At 44.5% G+C, this 27,500-nt stretch overlaps 1 protein-coding gene across 1 annotated transcript in view; it reads right to left on the bottom strand.

The window, feature by feature from the left end:
- Positions 1 to 20,715, bottom strand: part of ahnak (AHNAK nucleoprotein) — a 77,338-nt gene extending 56,623 nt beyond the window's left edge. Inside the window, exons 1-2 of the mRNA XM_065019022.1 lie at positions 20,394 to 20,715; positions 454 to 509 (exon numbers count right to left, since the gene is read on the bottom strand). The gene's annotated coding sequence lies outside the window, so the exon portion shown is untranslated. The remainder of the gene's footprint in view (positions 1 to 453; positions 510 to 20,393) is intronic.
- Positions 20,716 to 27,500: the final 6,785 nt, after the last annotated feature.

Here is a 27,500-nt window from a genome sequence, read left to right as displayed (position 1 = left end):
CTGCAGGGAACACGAGACCACCCAACCATGAAGCTTCTGGTTTCTGACAATGGCAGCTCCTAACCAGTTAGTTAACCCGCCTCTTTCTGACCACAGAACATTTCTGTATACGCCTCTTTCCTTCCTCCCTTGTTGGCGACATTGTTTGCGTACGGTTTGGCGGTTTGGTATTCCTTAGACTTACGACACTGACTTCCCAGTTTTAAAAAATTATCCTGCAACAGCTGCTACTACCAACAGTTAAAACAGTGTGATCTGGCAGAGCTTGACTGGCAGGGCTTGACTGGCAGGGCTTGACTGGCAGGGCTTGACTGGCCATTTCATATTATATTATATTTCATATTATTATTATTATATTCATATACATTATTAAGTTTACAGTAACCGATGTGTTTTGTGTCGTGTTGTCGTCAACATCTTGGAGGACTATATCTTTGAATGAAGGACACTTACGTACTTTGGATTGCTCAAGCAAGGCCAAGGGCTCTGTCTCTTTGCTTCCTGTTTGTCTGTTAACAGAGGGACACACGGAGAGAGAAGAGGAATAGGAGTTAATCACATTGATTGATCGACTAGTTAGGTTCATTCTCACGTCCACACGTCTCTCTTGCATATGTTACTCACACAAGAGAGCAACCAACGTCAACACACATTCATTCATGGCTTTCGGACAAACATAGAAACAAATTCATAAACTACGCCCTAATATGCTGCTGCTCCAGGGATATCTACATGACTAGGTCACACATCTTCAGTGTGTTCTGATTGTGTCTTCATAACACTGCAATGGACCTTCGCCTCAGAGAGAATGGACCTTCGCCTCAGAGAGAATGGACCTTCGCCTCAGAGAGAATGGACCTTCGCCTTAGAGAGAATGGACCTTCACCTCAGAGAGAATGGACATTCGCCTCAGAGACAATGGACCTTCGCCTCAGAGACAATGGACCTTCGCCTCAGAGAGAATGGACCTTCGCCTAAGAGAGAATGGACCTTCGCCTAAGAGAGAATGGACCTTCGCCTCAGAGATAATGGACCTTCGCCTTAGAGAGAATGGACCTTCGCCTTAGAGAGAATGGACCATCGCCTCAGAGACAATGGACCTTCACCTCAGAGACAATGGACCTTCACCTCAGAGAGAATGGACCTTTGCCTCAGAGAGAATGGACCTTCGCCTCAGAGAGAATGGACCTTCGCCTCAGAGACAATGGACCTTCACCTCAGATATAATGGAAATTCACCTAAGAGAGAATGGACCTTCACCTAAGAGAGAATGGACGTTCGTCTCAGAGAGAATGGACCTTCGCCTTAGAGAGAATGGACCTTCACCTAAGAGAGAATGGACCTTCGCCTCAGAGAGAATGGACCATCGCCTCAGAGAGAATGGACCATCGCCTCAGAGAGAATGGACCATCGCCTCAGAGAGAATGGACCTTTGCCTCTTAGAGAATAGACCTTCACCTCAGAGATAATGGACCATCGCCTCTTAGAGAATAGACCTTCGCCTCAGAGAGAATAGACCTTCGCCTCAGAGAGAATAGACCTTCGCCTCAGAGAGAATAGACCTTCACCTAAGAGAGAATGGGCTGTGTGCTCGAATTTTATACACCTGTCAGCAACAGGTGTGGCTGAAATAGACGAATCCTCTAATTTGAAGGGGTGCCCACATACTGCTGTATATATACTGTATCAGCTCATCTGTAAAGAGTCAAGCGTGTTTTCAACACATCTAAATACTGAAAGTGGTACAGGTGGAGCAAGAGATTATATATTCCAATACCCACTGGACACAAACTGGGTGTGTGTAGTAAAGAGGAACAGGTGTAGGTAATGATGATTCTTTCTATAAGCCTACAGCCTACAGGGATTCTATATTCCAATACCCACTGGACACAAACTGGTTGTGTGTAGTAAAGAGGAACAGGTGTAGGTAATGATGATTCTGTGGTTAGTAGACAGGTGTTTCTTTCTATAAGCCTACAGCCTACAGAGATTCTATATTGTTTTCTCAGTGCCGAAAGAAATTAGAGGGAACATTGTTGACGAGGTTGAATCAATGTGGAAAACTGATTCGATTTGCAAAAAAGTTATCAAAGTAAAAGGGCTTTTCGTCTTTTTTTTCCCACCTAACTTTTAACCTACATCCAGCAACATGGTGAAATGTTTTGTTGATTTCACATTAAATTCACGTTAGTGGACAACTCAACCAAATATAAATCAAAACTAGACGTTTAAACTGACGTCGTTGCCCAGCGGGTAATGTGAATTATGTGGCAGACCATAGCAGGCAGCCACACCATTTTTAAATATGTACCACAGATCACTCAACACAACGCGACGCATGACAGCTGGGTCATTTCAGTTTTCCCAACGCAACACTAGTATGTTCAAACCACAACTTGAACACATCGCTGGACTATCAAATGTCACCAAAACAGAGGTATTGGCCCTTTACTTAGACTGCTCCACCTGGGGAGTCAACACCTTGGCTTGTACACAGACCTCACATACCCAGCTGCTGTCTGCCGTAGGCCTGGTTCTGATGTCTGCATGTGTCTGCTAATACGTTTAGCCAAGATTCACTCTCAGTTCAGGTCTATTAACATGTTAGAAACAACTAGCGACTAGCCTTAGGCTAATGTAACAGTTAGCGTCTCGCTGGAGGCTATAGTATCTGCAGAAAGGATTCACACTGAATTTTTACACCTTTTGTTGTTTTACAACCTCAATTTAAAATGGATTAAATAGAGATTTTTGGGGGAGGCGGGGGGGGGCTGTCACTGGCCTTCACACAATACCCACGTAATGTCAAAGTGGAATAATATTTTTCGAAATATATACCAATTAATTACAAAAGAAAATCTGAAATGTCTTGAGTCAATAAGTATTTAACCCCTTTGTTATGGCAAACTTAAATAAGTTCAGGAATAAATATTTGCTTAACAAGTCACATAATAAGTTACATAGATCAGTGTTAAAATAATAGTGTTTAACATGATTTTGGAATGACTACCTCATCTCTGTACCCCACACATACTAACCTCGCTTTATTGTATTTGTGAGAGGTTAACATTTTTTTTTGGGGGGGGGGTATGATATTGGTGTCTCACTCATCATTATTCACAATTCATTATCCGTAATCATACACATTAATTTAGAAGTGTTTAGAAACATATACTATTCTTATATATGATCCTGGCCTTCTAGCCTTAATTTCTCAGAACAAGAATAGACTGACGCGTTTCAGGCCATTTTGAGCCTGTAATTGAACCCACAAATGCTGATGCTCCAGATACTCAACTAGTCTAAAGAAGGACAGTTTTATTGCTTCTTTAATCAGGACAGCAGTTTTCAGCTGTGCGAACATAATTGCAAAAGGGTTTTCTAATGATCAATTAGCCTTTTAAAATGATGAACTTGGATTAACTTGAAAATAAAACTTGTATTAGCTAACACAACGTGCCATTGGAACACAGGAGTGATTGATGCTGGTAACGGGCCTCTGTACTCCTGTAGATATTCCATAAAAAAATCAGCCGTTTCCATGACAATAGTCATTTACAACATTAACAATGTCTACACTGTATTTCTGATAAATTTGATGTTATTTTAATGTGGTTTTCTTTCAAAAAACAAGGAAATTTGTAAAGGATCCCAAACTTTTGAACGGTAGTGTATATATTTGCGTATAAAAGCGTTTCCAACGACATTTCTCGCATAATTAATTTTACCAACACATAAAGATCCCACCTCGTCTAAGCGTATTTAGTTTTGTCGACATTTTGAAAACCTTTTTCTGTTTCCCATCAGGCCTGTCGGGACATTTTTCATCCCACATGTACTTTATATACATAAAAAGGTTGGATGGAAACCTGCTTACTGTCCCAATATGTTTGGATCTCACAGTACTAGCACATGTCTGAAGATGAAGAAATATCTGATTGATGATTCATAAAGTATCTGGAGAATTCTGTTTTCCTGAATGACAATGGTCCTTTTCAGCAGTGCCTTTAAGCTTGGAGCTTGAAATCAATAATAAAGATCTAATTGTTTACGCATTATGCTAGCCAACTGCTTTGGTATTGATATTTTCCAAATTAAACTTTGCCATTTGTCTCGACAGTAAAAAGCTGAACCTTGGTACGTTGTATGTCAAGTGCCTTCCATCCGGCTTAGTTCACAATTCCTATCTACGTTTGAAGGTCTCCACTTTGACTAGAAGAGGGTACTGTGAAACAAAGAAGACTCTTTCCTCTTGAGCAGAAACACCAACTGGTGGACTGGATTCCTCACAGACAGGCATGGACTAGTGACAACCTGCCCCCCCACCCCCCACCCCCACACAGACAAATTCTTTAAAGACAAGTTGTGTTTTTTTGAACAACTGTCATTAGTCTGCTGCCTCCTCCCTTGTTGTGGTGAACAGCTGAACTGTTCTTTACATCCAAGAAAATGACAGAAAATAACTTTAACGTTTACAGTTTACAGACTCTTTCAGTGGCAGTTGAAAAACAGAAGTAAAAGTTTTAGTAAACGGTGAAAAGGGGAAAATCTTTACAGGGTTTTGATTTATTACTTAAAACAGGATGAACCGGTTTTTAGGATCAACTCCAAACACAAACCTTTGACCCATAAAACAGTTAAATTTGCAATGTGTTAACAAACTGCATCTTCGCTAGATTTATAGTTATCTATCACTCCGGTGTTCTGTTTGTGCTTTACCCGTTTGGAGTTGCAGAAGAGCAGAAACCAAGCGCGTCATATCTACATGTTGTTATCTATAGCAAATAGCCACCTGTGAGCTAGGAGTTTGGTTAACGGATCCAACAAGTGTTTCTCTCTTTTCAAACCCTCATTAAAAAAGGTCTTTCATCACACCACCACCACCAAGCTAAAAACCTCTTCCTATCCTTACTACTTTTATTGTTGGCGTAGCTAGCTAGTTGGTTATTTCTGCCCGGCTACTGAAATAGATAGGCCAGTAGTGATAAACGCCAAGCGATACGAGGTTGGATTGTCACTGTGTTTGCATAGAGAGACTCAGGGTATGACAGCTGTCATTCATTTGTATTAATTTGCCTCCTGTCACAGGGGGGAGATCAACAACATACCGCAGGTAAGACGGTGAGTCTCAAGGAATTCCATAAACGTGCACTCTGTCTGTAATCCGTTCAATTAAGCAGATTCGGGGTAAGATTTGTTTGATCTGATTTGCATTTGGTTATGTCTGTTTGGAAGCATTTCCTGACCACATAAATGGGCTCTTGCCACGGGTGCTATTAACATAGGAACATGTCAACCTTGACTTGGCATCGACTTGTTACACGGGCGTCACAAATCCAAAAACACTGTGTACTATTGGTCACACCTACATGGTAAAGCACCATTAGTCAAAGCAACGCGACTAGAATAACAGTTACAGAGATGTTCTGAGAAACACCAAAGTCACTGCTTCAGGTTGGTTTATAAAAGGAAACACTACTGTTTTAATGATCACAATCACTGCAGTGCACACAGAGGAGAGGCGCTAGCTAGCTTGCTAAAGGGAGTGTGGGGCATGAGGCCTGGGCCGGGAATTAGACTGTCTAGAATATTGATTGTACCCATGAGTGTACTGTCAAATTTCCGTCACCTTATGGGCTTTTCCCCGTTCTAGTCAGTCAAACAAATAGATTGATTTCTATGTGCCTCCAGTCTTACCACCATCTCAATGCTAGCTTACGTGCTAAGGGAATGGAGAAACGGGCTAGGCTACAAGTCCCACCTCAGGCAGTGCTAGCTTACGTGCTAAGGGAATGGAGAAACGGGCTAGGCTACAAGTCCCACCTCAGGCAGTGCTAGCTTACGTGCTAAGGGAATGGAGAAACGGGCTAGGCTACAAGTCCCACCTCAGGCAGTGCTAGCTTACGTGCTAAGGGAATGGAGAAACGGGCTAGGCTACAAGTCCCACCTCAGGCAGTGCTAGCTTACGTGCTAAGGGAATGGAGAAACGGGCTAGGCTACAAGTCCCACCTCAGGCAGTGCTAGCTTACGTGCTAAGGGAATGGAGAAACGGGCTAGGCTACAAGTCCCACCTCAGGCAGTGCTAGCTTACGTGCTAAGGGAATGGAGAAACGGGCTAGGCTACAAGTCCCACCTCAGGCAGTGCTAGCTTACGTGCTAAGGGAATGGAGAAACGGGCTAGGCTACAAGTCCCACCTCAGGCAGTGCTAGCTTACGTGCTAAGGGAATGGAGAAACGGGCTAGGCTACAAGTCCCACCTCAGGCAGTGCTAGCTTACGTGCTAAGGGAATGGAGAAACGGGCTAGGCTACAAGTCCCACCTCAGGCAGTGCTAGCATTTTTACATTTACATCATTTAGCAGGTGCACTTATCCAGAGAGACTTACAGTAGTGGGGGCAACAGGCTAAACGGCTGGGTGTTGTGCTCTACAGGGCAGAGCAGGACCCCCCCTGGGCTGGGTGTTGTGCTCTACAGGGCTGAGCAGGCCCCACCCTGGGCTGGGTGCTATTTGCGGTGCAGTGCTGTGCTACGAGGCTGGGCCCCACCTTGCCTCGAGTACTGTCTCAGTGAAGGTTGTTTGCTTGCTAAGAGCTTGTAGCAACAGGCTACAGGGCTAGACACCCTAGCCTCTCAGTGCTAGCTAGGTTGCTAAGAGAGCAACCAATGGGCTAGGCAACAGGCCTGGGTGTTGTGTTGTGCTCTACAGGGCTGAGCAGGCCCCACTCTGGGTTGGGTGCTATGCTCTACAGTGCTGAGCAGGCCCCACTCTGGGCTGGGTGCTGTACTCTACAGTGCTGAGCAGGCCCCACTCTGGGTTGGGTGCTATGCTCTACAGTGCTGAGCAGGCCCCACTCTGGGCTGGGTGCTGTACTCTACAGTGCTGAGCAGGCCCCACTCTGGGCTGGGTGCTGTGCTCTACAGTGCTGAACAGGCCCCACTCTGGGCTGGGTGCTATGCTCTACAGTGCTGAGCAGGCCCCACTCTGGGCTGGGTGCTGTGCTCTACAGGGCTGAGCAGGCCCCACCCTGGGCTCCAGTCTCACCCATTACTTGATAGCGCTGTCAGGCCAGCTGGACCGGAGCCCAGTCTCTCCTCTGTACCTCTCCCACAGTGACTAACTCCAAAGAAATTACCTCCACTCACTCTACCCAGCCTCTCTGTGTGCTGCCTGCAAACTCAGAGCATGTCAGCACAGGGTCCAGAAACAAAACAGAATCACTTTTCTTTCTTTCTTCATTTGGTTGCGTCATGTTAGGCAACTACAATCATCGTCACTGAATGGATCTCTGTACCTGATTGTGCCAAGGAGCCGTACAGACTCTCCAGTTTGGTAAACACCTAGAGAGTTAGTCTCGTATCTGGTAAACACCAAGAGAGTTAGTTTCGTATCTGGTAAACACCTAGAGAGTTAGTGTCGTATCTGAAAGGATCTTAAGTTGATTGATTGAAGACAACTATCAAGAATAGATTGAAAAGTGGTTCGTGATAAAGAACACTAATCATCAAACAATGAAATACTGGTGAGTGGCAAGATTTGGTTAAGGATCTATGGACTCTGGTCTAAAGTAGTGCACTATGAAGTGCATAGGGTGCCATTTGGGACACACAACCTAAGCTAAGGAGAATAAAAATACTGAATTATCCCAATGCTATCAAACAGAATTGTCTCAATGTTTTGCTCCTCCCTTTGGTTTTGCATAAGGTTTTGCATAAGGTTTTGCATAAGCAAACGTGAAAATGTTGTAGATCGACAGAGGCAAATGTGGTTCTTCTACAGTGCATGGTGTGAAAAACCTCAAATCATAAAGCATAACATTGATCAATAATAAATCCTTTTATTGAAATGATTTACATTTTGTTTCCAAATGCTCATCAAAATACATCAACAGATAAGGACTGCATACAAGTATTGTGTTATTTAAGTAGGCTGTTGTTGTCTGTCCCAAAGTGACAGGAACACTGTTTATTGCTTGTGTGAATGTCACCAGTGGCTAATGGTAATTCCACACCTCCATATAAATCTTAATGGTAATTACAGGCTAATGTCACACCTCCATTTGAATCTTTAAAGGAATGGTTTCCCCTGGAGCTTTGGAAATCAACATTTAATAACAGAAACTCTATGAAATGTTATAGTTATTGTTGAGTTGAATCATTCTAATGTTTTTCCAGTGACATGACATATTGATAGATAGTGTGTAACAACACCTGTAACTTTTTGACTGTTTGCAACTTTAAAAACTATTCTGCACATTCCATAGGTTTTATTTCAGCGTTGAAGAACAGCTGTGGGTTGGAAACAAATGGGTTTTAACAAGTAAAGACAAGTGCTGAGACGGAGGTAAAGAAATTACAGTTTAAAAAACACACATGTGAGCTTGTATATGTTGCCAGCCGGGAAAACAACCTCAACAAAGCTAAATATATTGGCATTACTCGCACTGCCACCCGGACATTTAGGCACTCCACTCCGAGTGCATCTCAGTGCTGCAGGCGTCACTACAGACCCTAGTATACCCGGACCAATGTTGAAAACTCAATGCCCCCCCTTTGCTAAAAATATTTTCTGAATACTCTAAAATCTCAGGAAATAAAATGGAACGTGGAGGGGGAGAAAAAAAAAAATAATGACAATAGAAAAAAAGAATAACTCCTGATCTAAAGCTTTAAGTCGACCACAAAAAATATCAAATACTTAGGATGCTTATGTAAATATAACTTCATCCCACTACTCAACAATATGAAAGCAGATTTAATTAAATAGAATAATCTTCCCATAAATCTTACAGGTACAATAAACCTCTTCAGAACGGCATGGCTCCAAAATGTTTTCAGATGTATTCTGGGTAATATGAATGACCCTATCCGAAGACATTCTTTAAAAAAGTATACTCGGTCATAACAAACTTTATACGGGCAAATAAAACTCATGGGATAAAAAGGAACATCTTCCTAATAAGTCTGAGGTGGTTTTAACCTTCCAGACTTGAAATTGTATCTGCTCACCACTCGCACTGCCACCCGGACATTTAGGCACTCCACTCTGAGTGCATCTCAGTGCTGCAGGCGTCACTACAGACCCTAGTATACCCTTGTATCTGCTCACCACCCAGGGTTTTAACTTGAGAAATATACTTTGTTAAATGCACTAAAGGGGGGAAATGGGTACATATTGAAGATGTGCATGCTCATCCCCAGAATATTTTCACTTGTCTATTTTCAAATGATAAAGAACATTAACAACTTCAAATGAAACATATTCAACAAGAACCAATATCACTCCCTTAAAACACAACCCTATGGAACAATCCTTGGATAGCTTTTGTGAATTCGCCAATAAATTGGCATATAAACTATAAATGGGAAATACATTGATTTCCATAACAGAATTTAAAAAACAATTTTTTGACTGACCAAAATGCAGAGTGTACAAAACATTAGGAACATGACATTAGGAGGGGGTATAATGGCGCTGGAGGAGATGGAGGATAAAACAAATAAAAAATAAAAGGATTTACTTCAGATACTGATCAAGGCCCAAATCCCCGTCATTCGCATGAAGGAGAAACAGAAATATAGGGGTCGTAGGTCAGGGTGCCTTGTAAGAATCTGAAAGCGAGTGGGTGACCCACCTCTACCATCATTTCTAATAGCCAACGTGCAATCATTCGATAATAAACTGGATGAGCTCCGATCAAGACTATCCTACCAACGGGACATTAAAAACAGTAATATCTTATGTTTCACCTAGTCGTGGCTGAGCGAGGAGGCAGCGCTCCTAGTGGCCAGGGACTTTAATGCAGAGAAACTTAAATAAGTTTTACCTAATTTCTACCAGCACGTTACAACAAGAGGAGAAAAAAAACTCTAGACCTCCTTTACTCCACACAGTGACACGTACAAAGCTCTCCCTCAACCCTCCATTTGGCAAATCTGACCATAACTCTATACTCCTGCTTCCTGCTTACAAGCTCAAACTAAAGCAGGAAGTACCAGTGGCTCGCTTAATACCAAAGTGGTCAGATGACGCAGATGGTAAGCTACAGTACTGTTTGCTAGCACAGACTGGAATATGCTCCGGGATTCTTCCAGACGGCATTGTCCTCAATGCACCACATCAGTCACTGGCTTCATCAATAAGCGCATTGATGACGTTGCCCCCACAGTGACCATACATACATACCCCAACCAGAAGCCATGGATTACAGGCAACATCTGCCCTGAGCTAAAGGGCAGTGCTGCCTCTTTCAAGAAGCGGGACTCTAACATGGACGCTTATAAGAAATCATGCAATGCCCTCCGACGAACCATCCAACAGGCAAAGCGTCAATACAGGACTAAGATTGAATCCTACTACACCGGCTCCAACGCTCATCGGATGTGGCAGGGCTTGGAAACTATTACGGACTACAAAGGGAAGCACAGCTGCGAGCTGCCCAGTGGCACGAGCCTACCAAACCAGCTAAATTACTTCTATCCACACTTCGAGGCAAGCAACACTGAAGCATGCATGAGAGCACCAGCTGTTCCGGACGACTGTGTGAGTACCAGCTGTTCTGGACGACAGTCTCTATAGCCGGTGTGAGTAAGATATTTAAACAGGTCAACATTCACAAGGCCGCAGGGCCAGACAGATTACCAGGACATGCACTCCGAGCACATGCTGACCAAGCGTCTTCACTGAAATTTTCAACCTGTCCCTGACCTAGTCTGTAATAGCAACATGTTTCATGCAGACCACCATAGTCCCTGTGCCCACGAACACCAAGGTAACCTGCCTAAATGACTACCGACCCGTAGCACTCACGTCTGTAGCCATGAAGTGCTTTGAAAGGCTGTTCATGGCTCACATCAACACCATTATCTCAAAAACCCTAGACCAACTCCAATTTGCATACCGCCCCAGCAGATCCACAGATGATGCAATCTCTATTGCACTCCACACTGCCCTTTCCCACCTGGACGAAGGAGGCACAGCTCAGCATTCAACACCACCATAGTGCCCTAAAAACCTCCCTCTGCAACTGGATGATGGGCTTCCTGATGTGCCTCCCCCAGGTGGTGATGGTAGGTAGCAACACATCTGCCACGCTGATCCCTAACACTGCACTGCCCAGGGGTTTGTGCTCAGTCCCCTCCTGTACACCCTGTTCACCCATGACCACATGGCCAATCACGACTCCAACACCATCATTAAGTTTGCCGATGACACAACAGTGGTAGGCCTGATCAACGACAACAATGAGACAGCCTATAGGGAGGAGGTCAGAGACCTGGCAGTGTGGTGAGAGGATAACAACGTGATCAAAACAAAGGAGATGATTGTGGACTACAGGAAAAGGAGGACCGAGCACGCCCCCCTGTATTGGAGCAGGTTGAGAGCTTCAAGTTCCTTGGTGTCCACATCACCAACGAACTGTCATGGTCCAAACATACCAAGACAGTCGTGAAGAGGGCACGAAAATGCCTATTCCCCCTCAAGAGACTGAAAAGATTTGGCATGGGTCCCCAGATCCTCAAAAAGTTATACAGCTGCACCATCGAGATGCACTGGTTGCATCACTGCCGGGTATGGTAACTGCACGCAAGGCACTACCGAGGGTAGTGCCTATGGCCCAGTACATCACTGGGGCCAAGCTTCTTGCCATCCAGGACCTCTATACCAGTCAGAGGATTGTCTTAAAAATTGCAAACGATTCCAGCCACCCTAGTCATAGACTGTTCTCTCTGCTACTGCACGGCAAGTGGTTCCCGGAGAACGAAGTCTAGGTCCAAAAAGGCTTCTTAACAGCTTCTACCCCCAAGCCATAAGACTCCTGAACAGCTTACCAAATGGCTACCTGATACCTCTACCTTCATGTACACATACCTCGACTAACCTGTGCGCCCGCATATTGACTCTGTACTGGTACCCCCTGTATACAGCCTCCACATTGACTCTGTACTGGTACCCCCTGTATACAGCCTCCATATTGACTCTGTACTGATACCCCCTGTATACAGCCTCCACATTGACTCTGTACTGGTACCCCCTGTATACAGCCTCCACATTGACTCTGTACTGGTACCCCCTGTATACAGCCTCCACATTGACTCTGTACTGGTACCCCCTGTATACAGCCTCCACATTGACTCTGTACTGGTACCCCCTGTATACAGCCTCCACATTGACTCTGTACTGGTACCCCCTGTATACAGCCTCCATATTGACTCTGTACTGATACCCCCTGTATATAGCCTCCATATTGACTCTGTACTGATACCCCCTGTATACAGCCTCCACATTGACTCTGTACTGGTACCCCCTGTATACAGCCTCCACATTGACTCTGTACTGGTACCCCCTGTATACAGCCTCCACATTGACTCTGTACTGGTACCCCCTGTATACAGCCTCCACATTGACTCTGTACTGGTACCCCCTGTATACAGCCTCCACATTGACTCTGTACTGGTACCCCCTGTATATAGCCTCCATATTGACTCTGTACTGATACCCCCTGTATACAGCCTCGTTACTGTTGTTGCTCTTTAATTATTTGTTATATATTTATTGTTTTATTGTTTACTTCAGTTTATTTAGTAAATACTTTCTCAACACGTATTTTTTCTTAAAACTGCATTGTTGGTTAAGGGCTTGTAAGTAAGCATTTCACTATGAGGTCTACCTACACCTGTTGTATTCAGCATTTCACTATGAGGTCTACCTACACCTGTTATATTCAGCATTTCACTGTGAGGTCTACCTACACCTGTTGTATTCAGCATTTCGCTGTGAGGTCTACCTACACCTGTTGTATTCAGCATTTCACTGTGAGGTCTACCTACACCTGTTGTATTCAGCATTTCACTGTGAGGTCTACCTACACCTGTTGTATTCAGCATTTCACTGTGAGGTCTACCTACACCTGTTGTATTCAGCATTTCACTGTAAGGTCTACTACACCTGTTGTATTCAGCATTTCACTATGAGGTCTACCTACACCTGTTGTATTCAGCATTTCACTGTAAGGTCTACCTACACCTGTTGTATTCAGCATTTCACTATGAGGTCTACCTACACCTGTTGTATTCAGCATTTCACTATGAGGTCTACCTACACCTGTTGTATTCGGGCTCATGTGACAAATACATTTTGATTTGATTTGATTGGGAACATGACGTAAACTGACCAGGTGAATCCAGGTGAAAGCCAAACGGTCCCTTATTGATTTCACCTGTAAAATACACTTTAATCCGTGTAGATGAAGGAGAGGAAACAGGTTAAAGAAGGATTTTTAAGCCTTTAGATATGGATTGTGTATGTGTGACATTCAGAAGGTGAATGGGCAACTCACAATATTTAAGTACCTTTGAAATGGGGCATGGTAGTAGGTGCCAGGCGCACCGGTTTGAGTGTGTCAAGAACTGCTACGCTGCTGGGTTTTTCAAGCTGGGTTTTTCACGCTCAACAGTTTCCCGTGTGTATCAAGAATGTTCCACCACCCAAAAGATATCCAGCCAACTTTACACAAGTGTTGGAAGCATTGGAGACAACCTGGGCCAGCACCTGTGGAATGCCATTCGACACCTTGTGGAGTCCATTTCCCTGACGAATTGAGGTGGTTCTGAGGGCAAAAGGGGCGGTTCTGGGGGCAGAAGGGGGTGCAACTCCATAGTAGAAAGGTGTTCCTAATGTTTTGCGCACTCATTGTAACTCTCTCTTTCTGCATATTTCAAGACATGGTGTATGAGGATGCGGTGAGGTACCCGATAGGTTGGTCGATATTTAAAATCCTCCATCGTTAACACAATGGAAAGGTCAAATACTTTATTATCTAAATGTTGAAAGTGCTTGTGGGTGACGGAGAGAAACTAAATGGTGCAGTTTGAGGCCATGTGGCGGAGAATGATGCGCGCTCTGGATGTTGCAACATTGGTGCAGGGACTTTGGGTCTTCGGTCAGGTCACTGATGTTGGGCGATTAGGCCTGGCTCATAGTCGGCGTTCCAATTCATCACAAAAGGTGTTCGATGGGGCTGAGGTAAGGGCTCTGTGCAGGCCAGTCAAGTTGTTCCACACCGAACTTGACAAACAATTTTTTTAGGACCTCGCTTTGTGCGTGGCGGCACTGTCATGCTGAAACAGGAAATGGCCTTCCCCAAACTGTTGCCACAAAGTTGGATGCGCAGAATCATCTAGAAAGTCATTGTATGCTGTACCGTTAAGATTTCCCTTCACTGGAACTAAGGGACCTAGCCTGCCAGATGGTGAAGCGTGATTCATCGCTCCAGTTTCCACTGCTCCAGTGTCCACTGCTCCAGAGTCCACTGCTCCAGTTTCCACTGCTCCAGTTTCCACTGCTCCAGTTTCCACTGCTCCAGGGTCCACTGCTCCAGAGTCCACTGCTCCAGAGTCCACTGCTCCTGAGTCCACTGCTCCTGAGTCCACTGAGTCCACTGCTCCTGAGTCCACTGCTCCTGAGTCCACTGAGTCCACTGAGTCCACTGCCCTGAGTCCACTGCCACTGCTCCTGAGTCCACTGCTCCACTGCTCCAGAGTCCACTGCTCCACTGCTCCTGAGTCCACTGCTGAGTCCACTGCTCCAGAGTCCACACCACTGCTCCAGGGTCCACTGCTCCAGTCCACTGCTCCAGAGTCCACTGCTCCAGGGTCCACTGCTCCAGAGTCCACTGCTCCAGAGTCCACTGCTCCAGGGTCCACTGCTCCAGAGTCCACTGCTCCAGGGTCCACTGCTCCAGTTTCCACTGCTCCAGGGTCCACTGCTCCAGGGTCCACTGCTCCAGTTTCCACTGCTCCAGTTTCCACTGCTCCAGTTTCCACTGCTCCAGTTTCCACTGCTCCAGGGTCCACTGCTCCAGAGTCCACTGCTCCAGAGTCCACTGCTCCTGAGTCCACTGCTCCAGAGTCCACTGCTCCAGAGTCCACTGCTCCTGAGTCCACTGCTCCTGAGTCCACTGAGTCCACTCCTGAGTCCACTGCTCCTGAGTCCACTGCTCCTGAGTCCACTGCTCCAGAGTCCACTGAGTCCACTGCTCCAGGGTCCACTGCTCCTGAGTCCACTGCTCCTGAGTCCACTGCTCCAGAGTCCACTGCTCCAGAGTCCACTGCTCCAGGGTCCACTGCTCCAGGGTCCACTGCTCCAGTTTCCACTGCTCCAGAGTCCACTGCTCCAGGGTCCACTGCTCCAGAGTCCACTGCTCCAGAGTCCACTGCTCCAGGGTCCACTGCTCCAGAGTCCACTGCTCCAGAGTCCACTGCTCCAGTTTCCACTGCTCCAGGGTCCACTGCTCCAGGGTCCACTGCTCCAGAGTCCACTGCTCCAGTTTCCACTGCTCCAGGGTCCACTGCTCCAGGGTCCACTGCTCCAGTTTCCACTGCTCCAGAGTCCACTGCTCCTGGGTCCACTGCTCCAGTTTCCACTGCTCCAGAGTCCACTGCTCCAGAGTCCACTGCTCCAGGGTCCACTGCTCCAGAGTCCACTGCTCCAGGGTCCACTGCTCCAGAGTCCACTGCTCCAGAGTCCACTGCTCCTGAGTCCACTGCTCCAGAGTCCACTGCATTTCGGCCAACGCTTGTGCATAGTGATCTTAGGCTGGTGTGTGTGCGGCTGCTCAGCCATGGAAACCCATTTCAGGAAGCTCCTGATGAACAGTTCTTGTGCTGAGGTTACTTCCAGAGGCAGTGCGGAACTCGGTAGTGAGTGTTCCAACCGAGGACAGGAAATTTTTACGCGCTGCGCGCTTCAGCACTCGCCGGTCCCGTTCTGTGAGCTTGTGTGGCCTACCACTTTGCGGTTGAGCCGTTGTTGCTCCTAGATGTTTCCACTTCACAATAACCACACTTACATTTGACCAGGGCAGCTTTACCAGGGCATTAATTTGATGAACTGACTTGTTGGAAAGGTGGCATCTTATGAGGACAGACGGTGCCACGTTGAAAGTCACTGAGCTCTTCAGTAAGGCCATTCTACTGCCAATGTTTGTCAATGAAGATTCAGAGAAATAAGCTTTTTTGTGCATATGGAACATTTCTGGGATCGTTTCTTTCAGCTCATGAAACATGGGACAAACACTTTACATGTTGCGTTTATATTTGTGTTCAGTGTACTCATGTATATGTAGCGTAAATCCATGAGTCAAGAGAGATTTTTTTAGATGGGTTTACAGTTACACAGATGGGGGAGGAAAACCCCCACAATATTGGAGCTTTAGCCAACAATTTCCCAAGTTGGGATCAATAACGTATTACTGTACACTTCTAGTCCTTATTTCACCAATTCTGATGGACGGACAGCTGCTTCCAGGGCACCAGGTGTGAAATCTATGTGATAAATAAAATCAATGACTTAAATGGCCCAATTATCTACAATTAAAACACCCAGGGAACAATCAGACACAGAGATGAATACAAGTGTTAAAATAAAATCTCTCTCTCTCACACACAATTCAATGTCAAGTGAAAAAAAAAGTGAAATAAACAATAAAAAGCAACAGTAAACATTACACTCAGAGAAGTTCCATAAGACATTCATAAAATAATAAAGACCTTTCAAATGTCATATTGTGTCTATATACAGTGTTGTAATGACGTGCAAATAGTTAAAGTACAAAAGGGAAGATAAATGAACATAAATATGAGTTGTATTTACAATGGTGTTTGTTCTTCACTGGTTGACCTTTTCTTGTGAAAACAGGTCACAAATGTTGCTGCTGTGATGTCACACTGTGGAATTTCACCCAGTAGAAATGGGAGTTTATCAACATTGGGTTTGTTTTCGAATTCTTTGTGGGTCTGTGTAATCTGAGGGAAATATGTGTCTCTAATATGGTCATACATTGGACAGGAGGTTAGGAAGTGCAGCTCAGTTTCCACCTCATTTTGTGGGCAGTGTGCACATAGCCTGTCTTCTCTTGAGAGCCAGGTCTGCCTACGGCGGCATTTCTCAATAGCAAGGCTATGCTCACTGATTCTGTACATAGTCAAAGATTTCCTTAAGTTTGGGTCAATCACAGTGGTCAGGTATTCTGCCACTGTGTACTCTCCGTTTAGGGCCAAACAGCATTCTAGTTTGGTCTGTTTTTTTGTTAATTCTTTCTAATGTGTCAGGTAATTATCTTTTAGTTTTCTCTCTCTCTCTCTCTCTCTCGCTCTTCTCTATCTCTCTCCCCTCTCCCTCCTCTCCTCTCTCCCTCTCTCTCCCTCTCTCTCCCCCTTTCGAATGGGCCCGTGATGAGGAAATGAAAAAAAGGAAGTGTGCGAGAGTCTGGGCTCTTTCCATCTCACACTGGCACAGTGAGAATGCCACTCCTCTCCTCTGCTATCAACAGTTGGCAGAGGAAAGCTGTGGTGGCAGGCTTGTTGGAATACAATGATGAGTGTTCTACCAATTCTATGTCCACTGGATGGATAGAACACATGAGTAAATAATGATGTCAAGGGTGTTGTCAAGAAAGGCTCTGTTCTGAATCTGACATTTTCTTAAATTATTGCTTACTTTTTTCCAATCCATATTTGACACTTACTATGTTCTCTGTTTTGAACAAGTACTACCGAGTCAAATGAACTGTTCAAAACACTGAATACAGTGTATAGGCTATACTTTTACATACCTTCACAATAATAACAAAGTTTACATTTAAAGGTCTAGTACAGTCAAAAACGTGATTTTACTGTGTCGCCACACTATGGGGTTGGAATAATATTGTGAATTTGTGAAAATGATGATAATTCCCGTTTAGTGTTAGAGCTGTTGGGAAAAACTCAAACTAAAATTACAGCCTATTTTGTTGGGATGGCGTTTTGGCATCACCAGGCGGAAAATTTAGTTAAGAGTGTTCCATATTTCTCTGTCAATAACAGCTAGTTTTCAGTTTCCCCTTCCCCACTCAGACCACTCCCAGACAGACCTTGCAAAAGTCTTGCTTGAGAAATTGCTTGTGCTATCTAAAATCACTGTGAAATACATTTTCCATAACAAAATATATAGTATTTTCAGCTGTTTTAAGCTCAATTACAAAAACCTGAAGACACAAAAACAAAACTTAAGAACTGGCAGCATAGAAATAGCACACATAGAACAGATCTACGACTTGCTTTCAAGTTGAATGATTTTGTTTGAAAATGTTTTATTTAAGTCAGTGAAGAACAATTCTTATTTACAATGACAGCCTTCCAGGGAACAGTCCGGTTCAGGGGCAGAAGAACAGATTTGTACCTTGTTAGCTCGGGGATTCGATCCAGCAACCTTTCAGTTACTGGCTCAACGCGTTAACCACTAGGCTACCTGCTGCCCCAATGACAGATCTATAGCACACTATGTGAATTCGGTAGGGTTGCCCAAAAAGTTACATATTGCCACTTTAAGCATGACTTGACCGACCATACAGCCCATCACTTCGACAGGAACAATTGGAGAACGTTCTACTTTTACAGCTTTAGGGCATTCTGTGTGAGCTCACTGGCTCTGGTGACATCCTATAGCTAGTGTTCTCTGGGAGAGCGGTCTTCTTTTACAGCTTTAGGGCATTCTGTGTGAGCTCACTGGCTCTGGTGACATCCTATAGCTAGTGTTCTCTGGGAGAGCGGTCTTCTTTTACAGCTTTAGGGCATTCTGTGTGAGCTCACTGGCTCTGGTGACATCCTATAGCTAGTGTTCTCTGGGAGAGCGGTCTTCTTTTACAGCTTTAGGGCATTCTGTGTGAGCTCGCTGGCTCTGGTGACATCCTATAGCTAGTGTTCTCTGGGAGAGCGGTCTTCTTTTACAGCTTTAGGGCATTCTGTGTGACCTCGCTGGCTCTGGTGACATCCTATAGCTAGTGTTCTCTGGGAGAGCCTTCTTTTCCTTGCTGTTTCACAGAAGAACGTCGGCCAGGGTGTGGCAGAAGAGGGGGAAGGGAAAGCTTTTAAAAATATGAATTTCCACCCAACTATTACAAAGCATAATGTTTGAGGGATCAATGTCGCTACATCTCTATCTATGTCTATTGTGATGAAGAAACAAAGAAAAACGTGTATGTTTCGTTTGATCATAACTCTTCGAGGTTAATACACGCCTGAAGTTACAACGGCGTAGTTGTTCTGTTATTCAAACACATTCTGTATCTTCGTTTCTGAGCTCGATTTTTGTTTTTAAACGATGTCTCTATGTGCTGCAGGAGTCGTGATTATGTTCCCCTCTTTTCCTCAGACCTGGTTTCAATTAGTAAGTATTTCCTAACCACTACATTCCATTACCATACCCCACCCACCCTCCTAAATTCTCTCTCTCTCCACCCTGGCTAGAATCCCAGGATAAAACGAATCGACTTAAAACTGCGAGCGAGAAAGTCCGTAAAACTCCACCCTTGTCAACACGTTAAACCGATAAAACGTTTTTGTTTGTTGCTAAATTCGAAATGTACCGTTTTTTTGTTATACTATATTAAACCCGTTACTATATTACACTCTGAAACCCGTTGGTTTCGTGAAGATGGGTTATAGATATGTTGTTCTAAGACTTCTGTACATGATTGCAGATTGTGTGCAATTCCTTTCTCTCTCTCTCTCTTCCCTTGGTGCGCCTCCCTGAACCAGAAGCAGGAGGAGGTGAAGGACTTGTAAGGAGAGTAGAATCCACACCCAAGTCTGTAGGCTATCTTAAAACGCTTTATGTGGGACTGCCTTTACTGATAGCCATTTCTTAGCAAATAATTACTCATACTCAACACAAACACTCGACTTGATAGATTAGAGGCAAATAGAACAAATATCATTTAACTTGACAGGTTTTACATCAATGATGATGTTTGGGGCGGTTTCTTTAAACAACTCTCTTTTTTCTTTACTGCGTGCAGGGCAGGGTTAGGATAAGAGGATCAATATCCACGTTGCTGAGAAGAAATCACAACCGGACTAGGCAATACATTTGCATGGGTTTTTTAAATTATATATATTTTTAAATATGGTATAACACATCCCCGGGAAACTTAAATTAGTCTGGCATGTAAGTCCTTCACGTGAGTGGCGTCGCTTCATATACCCCAGTCAGCTGTATTTAGTGCACCGTAACAGAGAGTGAAATGAGAAGTGAGACCCATGGCACCGTTCATGTGGGTGGGGACACACACCCACTTCATCTCGTGTTCTACATTACAGAACTTTGAACGAGAAAACAAAGTAGCACCGCGGACCACCACCCTTCCTCTTCAGTTACTGTGGTGAAAGACTATCATTCTTATTTTCAAAAATGGTATGTCAATTTAGCTTTAAAACAGCACGATTGACACGTCATTTATACATATGCATTATAACTTTTTGGGGGAGTTTACCAGATATGATACCATCACCATCATAAAATGTTAAAAATCATCTAAATTAAAGTTGTGATGACAAAAGTAAATTGTTGTTTTTACCTGAGCAGTCTGAGCTGCAACAACTTCAACACAGCAACTTGAGCATCGTTGGCAATGTCCTCTTCCCCTCCTGCTGTCCCAGCAGTCGATAAAAGCACGTCTTCTTCTTCCCAATCAAACGTTCTTTCTCACTTCTAAAATACTTGTCTTTCTCTATCAACCCGAGTCTCCCTCCGTGTCCAGGGCGTTTTTCTCTCTCCCCTCCCTTCTCACTCTCTCCCCTTAGAGAGTGCGTGTTGCCTTTTTTTCTAGTCTGCGTGGCTGTTGCTCCGGGCGATGCAGAATGGTTGGACATGCGAACGGGTAGGGCTACTGGTCTTGGATAAAGGGAGGAATAGAGGGCGGGAGGTAACGGGAGGTGTAGAAGGGAGTGGCCGTAGTCTCCCTTTCTGTCTCTGCCCATCCAATGCAACTTGACTCAGGGGGACATAACATATTAAACTAAATCCGGGGCATTCAAATGATACAAAACAAAAATACAAACGCAACAATTTCACGATTTTATTGAGTTACAGTTCATACATGGAAATAAGTCAATTGAAATTGATTCATTGGGCCCTAATCTATAGATTTGTTATGATTGGGCAGGGTGGTTTCACCATGGTCCAGTTCCCCAGCCAAATACATTTATAACAGAGTTTTAGAGAGTAAAGAAACTCAAATACATTTGTTTCAAATATACATTAAAAATATATATTTTTCTTTGAAGAAATGCTCTCTCTTGTTTCTCTATAATCTTTTGCAATACTTTTTTTGTTGGAATCGATAGGAATTGAACGATATAATCTTTTGTGGAGGAGCTTTGGTTGAAACGGAGCCGTTACGATAACTGTCCAACTTTACTCTCTCGGATTCAAGAGATCCCATTCAAAACTTGAATCAAACCTTTGTTATGATATATATTATAAGCGTCCCAAATGGGACCCTATTCATAACTGGCACCAGAGTCCTGGTCAAAAGTAGTGCACTTTAAAGGGAACAGGGGACAGTTTGCAAAAACAAGGTGGCAGGTAGCCTAGTGGTTAGAGTGTCGGACCAGTAACTGAAAAGTTGCTGGTTCAAATACTTCAGCTGATAAAGTGAAACATTTGTTGATGTGACCTTGAGCAGGGCACTTCACCTGAATTTGTTCCAGGTGAGCTGTACTACTGCTGTAAAACAGCACCTATCCAGGTGTATATTAAAAAATACTGTTCTTCTTACCATAGAAAATACTGTTCTTCATACCATAGAAAATACTGTCCTTCATACCATAGAAAATACTGTCCTTCATACCATAGAAAATACTGTTCTTCATACCATAGAAAATACTGTTCTTCATACCATAGAAAATACTGTCCTTCCTACCATAGAAAATACTGTCCTTCATACCATAGAAAATACTGTCCTTCATACCATAGAAAATACTGTTCTTCATACCATAGCCAATGCTTCACTGTATAATTTCACCCTCATTGCGATTGGCTCATTTTCAATGCTAGTCTCACGGCAGAAACTCAGCAACTGTGGCTGGCCGCTCTTTCAACTGCAACTCTGTCTACACACGTTCTAAAATAGCATTATACATATCATCTTTGTTACTAGCATTAATGTCAAATACATCCCAAATGGCACCCTATTCCCTATATAGTGCACTACTTTTGACCAGAGTCCTATGGGCAATGGCACCCTATTCCCTATATAGTGCACTACTTTTGACCAGAGGCCCCAGTACATAGGGAATAGGGTGAAATTTATGGCGTAGACATGCAGGGGCGTTGTCTAACTTGGTTCTAGGTAGGCTACTCTTTCAGAAGTTATTGTCCTGACCTGAAAACACAGGATCAGTGGGCACGTAGCGAAAGGTGTTCTATCGAGAGAAAAAAAATTGTATCTTTTTGTTTTGTTTTGTTCATGCGACGCTGAATATGTAAGTGATTAAATAGCACAGTTAGAACAACATGACGAGCCAACTTGAATTAACATCTTGAGAGTTTTTTTCAAATTCCTGTAGAGTTTTAGAGATTATGATTTCAGATGAGATATATGTGCATTTTTCTCATTTACTCAGATATTGGCCTTTTGTCTTTTGTCCCTTGAACCACCGCTAGTCAAACTGAATTAAACTGGATGTCTTTCTAGTATTTCCTTAAATGTCAATCAGCAGTGCAATTGATCACTGATAAAGGAGACAAATTGATCACTGATAAAGGAGACAAATTGATCACTGATAAAGGAGACAAATTGATCACTGATAAAGGAGACAAATTGATCACTGATAAAGGAGACAAATTGATCACTGATAAAGGAGACAAATTGATCACTGATAAAGGAGACAAATTGATCACTGATAAAGGAGACAAATTGATCACTGATAAAGGAGACAAATTGATCACTGATAAAGGAGACAAATTGATCACTGATAAAGGAGACAAATTGATCACTGATAAAGGAGACAAATTGATCACTGATAAAGGAGACAAATTGATCACTGATAAAGGAGACAAATTGATCACTGATAAAGGAGACAAATTGATCACTGATAAAGACAAATTGAGACAAATTGATCACAAATGATAAAAAGGAGACAAATTGATCACTGATAAAGGAGACAAATTGATCACTGATAAAGGAGACAAATTGATCACTGATAAAGGAGACAAATTGATCATTGATAAAGGAGACAAATTGATCACTGATAAAGGAGACAAATTGATTACTGATAAAGGAGACAAATTGATCAATTGATTGATGAACTGTTCCCAGAAATGTTCCGCTGTAAATCCATAGATTCTTAAAACATTTTTTTATTATTATAAAAAAATAATTTAAAAAAAGGGTTTTCTGTGTGCGTACGTGTTTGTGCATACTTACAGGTAGGTGTGTATGTGTGTGTGTGTGTGTGTGTGTGTGTGTGTGTGTGTGTGTGTGTGTGTGTGGGTGTGTGTGGGTGTGTGTGTGTGTGCAGAGCATGGGTACTTCCACTTAGGTGTGTCTATGCGGGCGTGCACTTGTAGGTACGTGTGCTTGCCAATCCTCTCATATCCCAGGCCATGTCACACCCATATTGACTGAGGTCAAACAGCAAACAGTCAGATGAAAAGAGAGAGAGAGAGAGAGAGAGAGAGAGGCTACTTCCCAAATGGGCTACTATTCCCTATATAGTTCACTACTGTTAACCAGGGCCCATAGGGATACGTTTAAAAGTAATTAACTATGTAGGGATTAGGGTGCCATTTGGGAAGCATTGTGGACCCGTGTGTCTGTTTAAGAAAGAACAGGAAGTGGAGACTGGTCTTGTGTGTCTGTTTAAGAAAGAACAGGAAGTGGAGACTGGTCCTGTGTGTCTGTTTAAGCAAGAACAGGAAGTGGAGACGTGTCCCGTGTGTCTGTTGAAGGAAGAACAGGAAGTGGAGACTGGTCCCATGTGTCTGTTTAAGGAAGAACAGGAAGTGGAGACTGGTCCTGTGTGTCTGTTTAAGGAAGAACAGGAAGTGGAGACTGGTCCTGTGTGTCTGTTGAAGGAAGAACAGGAAGTGGAGACCGGTCATGTGTATCTGTTTAAGGAAGAACAGGAAGTGGAGACTGGTCCTGTGTGTCTCTTTAAGGAAGAACAGGAAGTGGAGACTGGTCCTGTGTGTCGGTTTTAGGAAGATCAGGAAGTGGAGACTGGTCCTGTGTGTCTGTTTAAGGAAGAACAGGAAGTGGAGACTGGTCTTCTGTGTCTGTTTAAGGAAGAACAGGAAGTGGATACTTGTCCTTTGTGTCTGTTTAAGAAAGAACAGGAAGTGGAGACTGGTCCTGTGTGTCTCTTTAAGGAAGAACAGGAAGTGGAGACTGGTCCTGTGTGTCGGTTTTAGGAAGATCAGGAAGTGGAGACTGGTCCTGTGTGTCTGTTGAAGGAAGAACAGGAAGTGGAGACTGGTCCCATGTGTCTGTTTAAGGAAGAACAGGAAGTGGAGACTGGTCCTGTGTGTCTGTTTAAGGAAGAACAGGAAGTGGAGACTGGTCCTGTGTGTCTGTTGAAGGAAGAACAGGAAGTGGAGACCGGTCATGTGTATCTGTTTAAGGAAGAACAGGAAGTGGAGACTGGTCCTGTGTGTCTCTTTAAGGAAGAACAGGAAGTGGAGACTGGTCCTGTGTGTCGGTTTTAGGAAGATCAGGAAGTGGAGACTGGTCCTGTGTGTCTGTTTAAGGAAGAACAGGAAGTGGAGACTGGTCTTCTGTGTCTGTTTAAGGAAGAACAGGAAGTGGATACTTGTCCTTTGTGTCTGTTTAAGAAAGAACAGGAAGTGGAGACTGGTCCTGTGTGTCTCTTTAAGGAAGAACAGGAAGTGGAGACTGGTCCTGTGTGTCGGTTTTAGGAAGATCAGGAAGTGGAGACTGGTCCTGTGTGTCTGTTTAAGGAAGAACAGGAAGTGGATACTTGTCCTTTGTGTCTGTTTAAGAAAGAACAGGAAGTGGAGACTGGTCCTGTGTGTCTGTTTAAGGAAGAGGAGACTGGTCCTGTGTGTCGGTTTAAGGAAGAGGAGACTGGTCCTGTGTGTCGGTTTAAGGAAGAGGAGACTGGTCCTGTGTGTCGGTTTAAGGAAGAGGAGACTGGTCATGTGTGTCGGTTTAAGGAAGAGGAGACTGGTCCTGTGTGTCGGTTTAAGGAAGAGGAGACTGGTCATGTGTGTCGGTTTAAGGAAGAGGAGACTGGTCCTGTGTGTCGGTTTAAGGAAGTGGAGACTGGTCCTGTGTGTCGGTTTAAGGAAGAGGAGACTGGTCCTGTGTGTCGGTTTAAGGAAGAGGAGACTGGTCCTGTGTGTCTGTTTAAGGAAGAGGAGACTGGTCCTGTGTGTCGGTTTAAGGAAGAACAGGAAGAGGAGACTGGTCCTGTGTGTCGGTTTAAGGAAGAACAGGAAGTGGAGACTGGTCCTGTGTGTCGGTTTAAGGAAGCGGAGACTGGTCCTGTGTGTCGGTTTAAGGAAGAGGAGACTGGTCCTGTGTGTCGATTTAAGGAAGAACAGGAAGTGGAGACTGGTCCTGTGTGTCGGTTTAAGGAAGAGGAGACTGGTCCTGTGTGTCGGTTTAAGGAAGAGGAGACTGGTCCTGTTTGTCTGTTTAAGGAAGAGGAGACTGGTCCTGTGTGTCGGTTTAAGGAAGAGGAGACTGGTCCTGTGTGTCGGTTTAAGGAAGAGGAGACTGGTCCTGTGTGTCGGTTTAAGGAAGAGGAGACTGGTCCTGTGTGTCGGTTTAAGGAAGAGGAGACTGGTCCTGTGTGTCGGTTTAAGGAAGAGGAGACTGGTCCTGTGTGTCGGTTTAAGGAAGAGGAGACTGGTCCTGTGTGTCGGTTTAAGGAAGAGGAGACTGGTCCTGTGTGTCGGTTTAAGGAAGAACAGGAAGTGGAGACTGGTCTTCTGTGTCTGTTTAAGGAAGAACAGGAAGTGGATACTTGTCCTTTGTGTCTGTTTAAGAAAGAACAGGAAGTGGAGACTGGTCCTGTGTGTCTCTTTAAGGAAGAACAGGAAGTGGAGACTGGTCCTGTGTGTCGGTTTTAGGAAGATCAGGAAGTGGAGACTGGTCCTGTGTGTCTGTTTAAGGAAGAACAGGAAGTGGATACTTGTCCTTTGTGTCTGTTTAAGAAAGAACAGGAAGTGGAGACTGGTCCTGTGTGTCTGTTTAAGGAAGAGGAGACTGGTCCTGTGTGTCGGTTTAAGGAAGAGGAGACTGGTCCTGTGTGTCGGTTTAAGGAAGAGGAGACTGGTCCTGTGTGTCGGTTTAAGGAAGAGGAGACTGGTCATGTGTGTCGGTTTAAGGAAGAGGAGACTGGTCCTGTGTGTCGGTTTAAGGAAGAGGAGACTGGTCATGTGTGTCGGTTTAAGGAAGAGGAGACTGGTCCTGTTTAAGGAAGAGGAGACTGGTCATGGTTTAAGGAAGAGGAGACTGGTCCTGTGTGTCGGTTTAAGGAAGTGGAGACTGGTCCTGTGTGTCGGTTTAAGGAAGAGGAGACTGGTCCTGTGTGTCGGTTTAAGGAAGAGGAGACTGGTCCTGTGTGTCTGTTTAAGGAAGAGGAGACTGGTCCTGTGTGTCGGTTTAAGGAAGAACAGGAAGAGGAGACTGGTCCTGTGTGTCGGTTTAAGGAAGAACAGGAAGTGGAGACTGGTCCTGTGTGTCGGTTTAAGGAAGCGGAGACTGGTCCTGTGTGTCGGTTTAAGGAAGAGGAGACTGGTCCTGTGTGTCGATTTAAGGAAGAACAGGAAGTGGAGACTGGTCCTGTGTGTCGGTTTAAGGAAGAGGAGACTGGTCCTGTGTGTCGGTTTAAGGAAGAGGAGACTGGTCCTGTTTGTCTGTTTAAGGAAGAGGAGACTGGTCCTGTGTGTCGGTTTAAGGAAGAGGAGACTGGTCCTGTGTGTCGGTTTAAGGAAGAGGAGACTGGTCCTGTGTGTCGGTTTAAGGAAGAGGAGACTGGTCCTGTGTGTCGGTTTAAGGAAGAGGAGACTGGTCCTGTGTGTCGGTTTAAGGAAGAGGAGACTGGTCCTGTGTGTCGGTTTAAGGAAGAGGAGACTGGTCCTGTGTGTCGGTTTAAGGAAGAGGAGACTGGTCCTGTGTGTCGGTTTAAGGAAGAACAGGAAGTGGAGACTGGTCCTGTGTCTGTTTAAGGAAGAGACAGGAAGTGGATCTTGTCCTTTGTGTCTGTTTAAGAAAGAACAGGAAGTGGAGACTGGTCCTGTGTCTCTTTAAGGAAGAAGGAAGTGGAGACTGGTCCTGTGTGTCGGTTTAAGGAAGAGGAAGTGACTGGTCCTGTGTGTCTGTTTAAGGAAGAACAGGGATACTTGTCCTTTGTGTCTGTTTAAGAAAGAAGAAGTGGAGACTGGTCCTGTGTGTCTGGTTTAAGGAAGAAGAGGAGACTGGTCCTGTGTGTCGGTTTAAGGAAGAGGAGACTGGTCCTGTGTGTCGGTTTAAGGAAGAGGAGACTGGTCCTGTGTGTCGGTTTAAGGAAGAGGAGACTGGTCCTGTGTGTCGGTTTAAGGAAGAGGAGACTGGTCCTGTGTGTCGGTTTAAGGAAGAGGAGACTGGTCCTGTGTGTCGGTTTAAGGAAGAGGAGACTGGTCCTGTGTGTCGGTTTAAGGAAGAGGAGACTGG

Source organism: Oncorhynchus nerka, linkage group LG5, assembly GCF_034236695.1.
Source record: "Oncorhynchus nerka isolate Pitt River linkage group LG5, Oner_Uvic_2.0, whole genome shotgun sequence".
Classification (NCBI taxonomy): Eukaryota; Metazoa; Chordata; class Actinopteri; order Salmoniformes; family Salmonidae; genus Oncorhynchus; species Oncorhynchus nerka.
Note: the sequence above shows the minus strand (reverse complement) of the source record. Positions and strands in the feature narration are given on the sequence as shown.